The sequence below is a fragment of the Rhea americana genome, unplaced genomic scaffold (assembly GCF_003343005.1).
Source record: "Rhea americana isolate MKP2758 unplaced genomic scaffold, rheAme1 scaffold_122, whole genome shotgun sequence".
Taxonomy (NCBI): Eukaryota; Metazoa; Chordata; class Aves; order Rheiformes; family Rheidae; genus Rhea; species Rhea americana.
Window position 1 is genome coordinate 1,053,609 of NW_028185284.1, and position 8,183 is coordinate 1,061,791.

General features: G+C 36.2%; 1 protein-coding gene across 1 annotated transcript in view; it reads right to left on the minus strand.

The window, feature by feature from the left end:
• The window catches only part of BTAF1 (B-TFIID TATA-box binding protein associated factor 1), a 52,887-nt gene that overhangs the window by 43,665 nt on the left and 1,039 nt on the right, over positions 1-8,183 (minus strand). The window lies entirely within an intron of this gene.

The window sequence follows — 8,183 nt, forward strand, 5'->3', positions numbered from 1 at the left end:
ATTTGTAAAATCCAAGCCTTCTAAAAACTGGAGATACTAGGATAAATATTTACTAAATAAATGTTTTCTAACTTCTAATCATTGCAATACTTCAAACATTTCTGACATTTTCCAACTCTGAAATAATTCTCTCTACCAATAAAATATTAAAATAGAGGTGCCCACTGCAATTTCTCGACACAAAACCGAAGTTTCAATTGCTATGATTTACTAGTTAGTTAATTGTTCTAAACTTCCATAAAAATCAAAACCCAAATATTTCTAACCTAATGATTTTGTGGAGTTAGGAGGAAAAATAAAAGCTTTATAGATCCAGGTCTTCCAAATCTCTAATACTAGACGAACTAGCAAGAACATACCAGTTACTTAAGAACTTGGTTACTTACCAGTATATCCTTAATAAGTTTCTAATAAGTAATAACACAACCTAGTTTACAGCACTCAGTATTATTCAGTGCAAAATACACTAGCTTGCAGAGCTACCAGAGCTTGCTTTAGTGTGCCTATTCTCTCATTCTTAAACTCACCCTTTTCAATCTTCAACTCTCCATAAAACACCCATGTTCCATATCCTCAAAAAGTCTGCTAAGTAATGCTACCCATCCCTTTGACTACCAGAGAATTTTCTTCTCTCCAAATTCAAGCAGAATGTGCAAATTAGACCACTTCCTCTGCTAGAACTCATGCATCGACACTGGAGGAAACCACTGTAACGGCCCACCCTTAAACACTTAACTAGATTTGTAACTAAGATCGGAATTAAACTTATCTGCTCCTATAACCTGCAACTCTTGATGCTGTATTACCTAAAACCACAGAAGACGAACTGTAATATGCTTCGCCTGTAACACATGTGATTTTAAATTGTAATATGCTTAATTTCCACAGGCAATGCAAAATGAAACAAAAGGATCCTTCCATCCTTATCTAACAACAGTATAGAAAGACTTCAGCTTTTAAACCTCAACAAAAGCCATGGGAACAACTGGCAGATAGAGTCAATGTCAGCCTAAAAGTACTCTTGGCCATACTCATCACTCTTCTCCACCCCAACTTCCCTGATACACAACTACCAAGCAGCTAATTTTGGGTGGTGGGGTGGTGTTAATTTTAATTAACATTTTAAAGATTTTTAAATTAATAGAATGAAAAAAACCACTAAGCATTCTAAACAAAACAGTTTTGGGTTCTGCAATGAGAGAAAAAAGTGAATTTGGTAAATTTTGACAAGCTTTTCATTTGCAAAATAAACTAACAGTCTAAGCTAGCTCTTAAAGCCAAAGAACTAAAATAGTTTTCTAATGGAGCATGGTGGTTGCCTCACACGCTAGACAGTTTTGTAAGTATAGCACAGTGTGGTGCTCACAACTTAAATATAACACAGAAGTTAAAATCATTATGGTGGGTAAACAGTGAAATGCTCTACAACATGGATGAGAATTTAAATTATCTTAAGAAAAGGTTCAACACAACCTATCAGAGACTGTTCTAAACACATGGATATCATAGGCAGACATGAGGAAATGTAGGGATTACTTAGGAGAAGAAAAAACTAAAGCAAAAACAGAAGAGATGCATTTTTTTAACGAAAGAAAAATACCAATGAATGTCAAATGAAATAGATCTCTAAGATAGCTCTCCTGCACATTAACTCTGCTGTAATTGTTGAATCTCAAATTAAAAATACAAAAGTCTCACTTAACTCGTAAGCAATAGTTTAGGCAATGCTTGTGACTACCACTACCCAATTCAAAGTCACTGATGGGAAAGCAAGCATAATCTACCTCTGCATGAACTCATGCWGTCTGAGCTCATTGCAAAACACTTTCCAGAAAGGTAGATACCTTTTTATCATTTGAAAAGCCTGAGATTTCTGATCACTGCATCTTGCTAAAGTATAATCTGTAGGAAAGAACTTGGAACAGCAGTTCAAACCTCCTAGTAAATTCTTATGAAGAGTTCATAAGTACTACATTCAATTGAAGTATTTTTTCCTTTTAAAAACTACCACGTGGGCTTTTACACCAGCAAGGAGTTCACTGGAGACTTTTCTGACACAGAGGCACCAATTCAGTTGCTTAAAACAGGTGTCTTGTAGCTTTTGAGACACTTCAAAATGAGCCATCCACACGGGGTTAGCAGACATGACACAAAGCCATACAGGAGATTCTTGTCCTTCTGAAGTGGCAATACACTATACCACCTAAATGGGCACAAGACACCTAGATTAGGCAAGGGAATCCTCCCCACACAAATATGTCAACTCATCAAAATCAGAACAATTCATTAAAGCACACTCGCTTTCATAAAACTGACTAAGGCTTGAAATCTYGCCTCCAGCATAGAACTGCCTGAGAGGCACACTCAGGAATAACCAATAGACGTGAAATTAGGAAATTAAATGGGAATGAGGAATAGCCATCCCAAATTGACCCAGACTCTTCTACCACTTGGCTACTGCCACTCTAAAACAGTTTCTCTAACAGTCCTCAGAAGTATGGGTGGCAAAAAAGAAAGTATAACAGTAAAAAAATCCATTTGAGCTGCTATTTACCAGAACAGCTAGGCTGGCTAGGTTAAGGGGAAACATCATCCCTCTAACCAACACTAATGCACAGAATGATTATGCATATGGATTTCATTTAGTTAACTAACGGAGGTTTGTGCAAACTTTATCATTTCCTCCCCTGATCATTAAAAAGTCTGTTGCTCTTTCAGCACATTGTTCTCATTTTTTTTTCCTGTCTCCCCCCCACCTCTTACCCTCTGCTGGAACAAATATTTTCAGAAGAGCCACAACAAACTCAACAGCAGTCTCCAGACAGAGCTCTGTGATTCCATGTTTCAGTCACTGCTTTCTGATCGGTTTTGTACATGTCACATTAAACTAAAGAAACAGCTGGGAGTAATAGCTGCACCCAAACACATTAGGCAAATGCACAAACCAATGACCTGCTCTATTCTTCGTGCTAATGTTCAATTCCTTGCTGTCTAAAGGTGTGTCTCCAAGAGGGGTGCTCTCCATTTGGAGGGACATCTACCCTAATCTTTGAAATGAACCTGGAAATCAAAGAGCATGGAAAGCCCTTCAACTAAAGAAATATTAGAAAAACAATAGCAGGAAAGCTAATGATCAGACTAAGATAAGGAAATTACCAACACTACTTCCAAAAACATTCTAAAAGTTTGCAATGATTTTTATAAATTACAAAAGGGATAGTGAACCGATCAGTCCTGCCAATGAAGTGATCAGGTTGGACTCTTCAGTTGTATCTCAAGTTCAACATGCCTGGGAGAAGTCCTACAGAGTAAGGGCCAGAACAGCTCACATCTAGGCTAGCATACTCTCCAGGTCATCAAAATTGAGTGACCATATAAAACACCCCAGTGGGATGGTCCCTGGAACACTCTAACCTCAAACTCTAACCAGAACTGTCTCAGAAAATTGCTAGTTGGCACTGATGTAAAGGAAAGGAAATACTCTTAAAGAGTTTAATGGTATGAGACAGATTCCAGGACACAGGAATTCAGCTAAGAACTCCCAAGCACTTTCTTAGCATGGAAATAACCCAGAAAATTAGGAGTTTTAATTAAACAAAAATTGAGACTAGGCAGGGGTTTTAAGAGATGACGTTTCTGATATTCAGCCTAACTTTTAACGCAGATGACTTAGATCTTTTTGTTGACTAGACAATCCTTTGTTCAGAGGGGTGGTTCATCATTTGATCAAATCCTGACTTGGTCAGCTTCATGATTTAAAAGAATCCAAACACCTACTAAAGCATTTAAAGTGTTAAGTAGTCAAGCTTTCCACTATACAACTGGCAAGGAAGGAAAAAAAAAAATCAATGAATAGATTTCAGAACAAAAAAGGGGAGGACACACATAAAGAGTGGATTGTGATTTCACTTACAGGTGGGGGGGACGGGGGAATAAGCAGTTACGAAGATAGGCCTGTGGACAAGAGAAATCCTCATATCCTACAGAACATGTAATTAAATGAGTTCCGTCAAACTGATCACAATATTACACAGTGCATATTCCACTGTCCTCCATCAAAAAAGCTGAGCATCAAAAATGAAGAACAGTTACTGACCTTGTATCGTAATACRAGGATGGAAGACTATAACAATGAATATGTGCAGAACTACACTGACAGTCTTAACAGATACTTTTCTTACTTTCTAACTTTACTATACAATCTAATGGTTTAAAAAACAGTAGTGTAAGTTGCAAGATAGTTCTATTGTTTGTGTATATATACATATCACTAATAATTCCATTTAGAACGTATACTGCACATAACATACGCCAGTTTTAATTATAAAATACTATCAAATAAAATTTGTATATGTATCTACAGTCAACGATAGAACAAATTTCATCCCAACTTGCCCACCTTTTCACTTCAACACTTTCAGAATTAACTGAAGTACACATAAGAAATTACATCACAAAAATAATAAGAGACAGCACAAGAAATTCAAACAGCTGTAGAGATACACAACTATAATACAAAATACGTATCAAGAAGTGAGACAGAACGCCTTGGTACGAATTCCCATTTTAGCTGCTGGAATTGGTTACAACTCTTACCAGGGCGAGATTCGCGGTTTCAACTTCCATGCCAGTCTGGTAGGTGTCTCAAGAAATTTTTCAGCTCTACCTTATTTAGCCAGCAGCAGACACACTACTCTACTTTCCCTGCTCCTCATAAGAGTGTGGGCACTCTCTCCCCCTAAGAGCACTAGGGAAGGCAGGGTTGCTGTTCGAGTCTTGGGACGCATCTCCAGTAAGGGGAGAAGTACACTCGCCTCCTCCTCCTTTTGAGATAGGACTCCTACAGTCTCATCAGTTAGTGTGCCTGTCCTAGTCTATTAGCAGCAGAGTAGGTATGACTACAAGCACTGGTAAAAGAAGAACAGAGTCATCATATTTTAATCAACATGCATAAGTCTAAGTAGCAGGGAATCACGCTTCTTGATCAGTTTACTTCTTGTCTTTCAAAGAGCAGCAGCCATGAAGTAATGGCTATTTCTTTAGGAAAAGTCTGCAATAACCCAAAATAATGTTTCCAAAGCTGTATGGAGGTTCTAATAGAGCCTTTCGATAATTCAGCATGCCAGAAATTCAGCCTGGTGCTAATGCAATACTAAACTTGAGATTTTAGGTAAGTAATGATGCCACAGAGTGCAATTATTTGTTCTTGGGAAGTCACAACCCTACACTTTAAATGCTGAGAGCAACGTATGAGGCATACTTATTTGAACTTGCTTATTTTTAATGTACTTATGTTTCCTGGAGCTTTACTAAAACAGCCTTCCAACATTAAAAAAAAATCTTTATATCAGAAAAGTGAGTTCCCAGTCTATATTCCTGTTTTTGCATAAATCTGAGTAAAGAAAAATACTGAAAACTCTAGAAGCTAGAATTAAATTCATATGGACCAAATCCAGAACAGCTTGCAACAGCAAGTTATTATACCTTCTCATATTTGTTTAGGGAAGTGCCTTGAAATTCCCCTGAGGAGACTGTCTTTAAGATAACGATATTTCAGAGTGAACTTAATGATGCACCTATTCAAATCAAAATTATCCACATTTTAAAAACATGTTTTCTTCATACTGTAAAAGCTCTGAAAAATACGAGAAAGCCATTACTAATAGCTTTGGTGTTCAAATAGTGATGCATGAGGTGCCTTTAAACATCCAAAAGAAACTGAAAACAGCTTTTTCTTGTAATGATTAGTCAAGTTCATTTATGTGTGACTATTTAGATTAGAAACTGAAAAGTATCATCAATATTATCTACTGAAACTCAGTCATTTTCAGTAGTTTCAGAAAATTATAATTGTTGCCATTCTCAGTAAACTGGTACTATTATTTTTTCCATCTAAAGTATCACCAAAAGATTACTGATAAGCCGTTGCATTTATGCACTTGAACTATGTGCATACTTAGTAGGAATGAAGCTGAAGTAAAACTTCTCACTTCCTGTTCTTGGTTCCATTAAGAACTTTCTTTCTCTTTAAATTAGCTGTGCAGACTTAGACTGGAGACAAAAGAGAATGCCTATGAAGTTAGTTCGTGCATTTACAGGAAGAAGGAAAAAAATCTCCCCACTCACTAATAAATATTTTGAGAGGATGATTTTCATTATTTTTTGATGAAGAGCATACAAAAGAAATGAGCATTAAAAAAAAAAAAAAAAAAACTATTCCACACAAAGTCTTTTGATATGAGGTATCTACTGTTCTGCTTTTAGGTGTATTCTCTAGTGTATCATCACAGAAATGTTATATAGTAATAGGTCTTCAGTCTATAGAAGAGAAGAATCTGATAGAACAAGATGTACACATCACGCAGATTAAAGTGTCAGAAGCCACTGAGTTATTAATAGCACAACTGCAAACTTCCAATCTAGTTCTGGAAGATTTCAAACCATTTCTTATATTTGTTCAGATCTTTCTGAATGGACTATGATTTTAACAAAGGCTTCTACTTGCCCAACAGAAACTAAACTTTCCCAGGAAAGTAGCCACTCGAAAATGGACTTTTCAGAATGTAAAAACACACCTCCCTCACCTCCAAAAATAGTTTTTAAATTAGGTTCAATACACAGCTAACCCTGATGAAGTTTTTGTTTAATAATAGTTAATGGTTGGTATGTACTCCTTGGAGAAAGATTAATTTGAAAAACCTTGCTTCTCCCTCACTCCCCACATTTGTATAATTAAAATCACTGAACAGTGAAAGGTGATGTTGACTCTTTAAAAATAGAGGTAACTGTAACAAGAGGAGAAGTTCAGATCTCTACAATTAAATGCAACTGGTAAAGAAGTTAACAACCACACCCTGTACAAAAAAAATGTAGTTTTGCAGTATAAGTGTACAAAACAAGTATCTGATGAGTTTGAAAGAAAAGGTTCTTAGAAGTTCTATGTTCTGAAACAGAAGTTATTGATGACAAGTTTTTTCTATTTACAAATGCAATACTGACAGTATACTATCAGGGTTCCTGTAGTCTACCAGCTGAAAGGTTCATTTGTCAAGAGTTGCTATATACATTCAAAAGGACACAGATAGGTTTTGCTGCATTTATTAAAGGAATATGTCTAAGGCCAAAATTTATATCGTATCACTTCTAAAACAAAGTTTGAAGATCTCCAAGAATAACTAAGGTGTTACAGTGTTCCAAAATATGTAATTCTTTTCAGGATTTACGTGTGGAATTGAAACAATTGCACACCAGGTCAAAGACTCACAAGTATTGTGGCACTTACACACTAAAGCTCCACTCCTTACCTTCAACTTGTGTCAGTTTCAAGGTTGAAACTATACACTAAAGCAATGTGTATCATGTGACAAAACAACAATTAAAAGACAATCAAATTTTTTGTGCTTCTCACTGAAGCTTAAAAGTGATCCTTGTTCAACACGGAAATTTGTTTTCATGTCAGTTACCAGATCGGAACAGGTGTACCTGCACCTTTGCATAACACACCTCTGCCTTCCACGAAAGCAGTGTGATTTCATAAACACTGGTAAACTAGATTTGAAACTAATCTTCACAATAGACACAATACAACCTCAAAATACAATCTATTCAGTTATATCTTGATATTCCAGTTAGCCCCCATGCCACATGTACCTCAGCATAGTTATTTAGGCAGATTGCCCCAGATATAATGAAATTAGATTACTACTTTACATGATGGCTTACATTAGTATTTTAACATACTTGTTAGACTTGTTAAAGCAATCTCTTACCATTTTCAAGTTTTTATGGACAGCTTAGGAAAAAACTCCCCGACACATAGTATTAAGTTAAGATTAAAAGGACTAGTACAGAATAAGAAACAGGAATATTTTGCATAAGCTTTCAAGTCTCAAACTAAAGCATCTGCTACTAAAAATCTTAAAAAGCGTATTGTTACCATAAATTTTCAGTAGTAGTTGATTTTCATTATGTGCACCTTTATTCTCCTACAGAGAATGGTGAACTTTTGTGCTATAGTCTCAATATACCACTTCATAAATAGAATTTACTTCTGTCATAGCACTTCAGAAGTACATAGATACTACCAACACGTGACTTGAGGCTAAGCTATCACAAGGTTAATTTGGATTTATGGTTTCAACTACTCTGTTTGGAAGCTTAGCATGCCCATTCCCCCCCCCCCC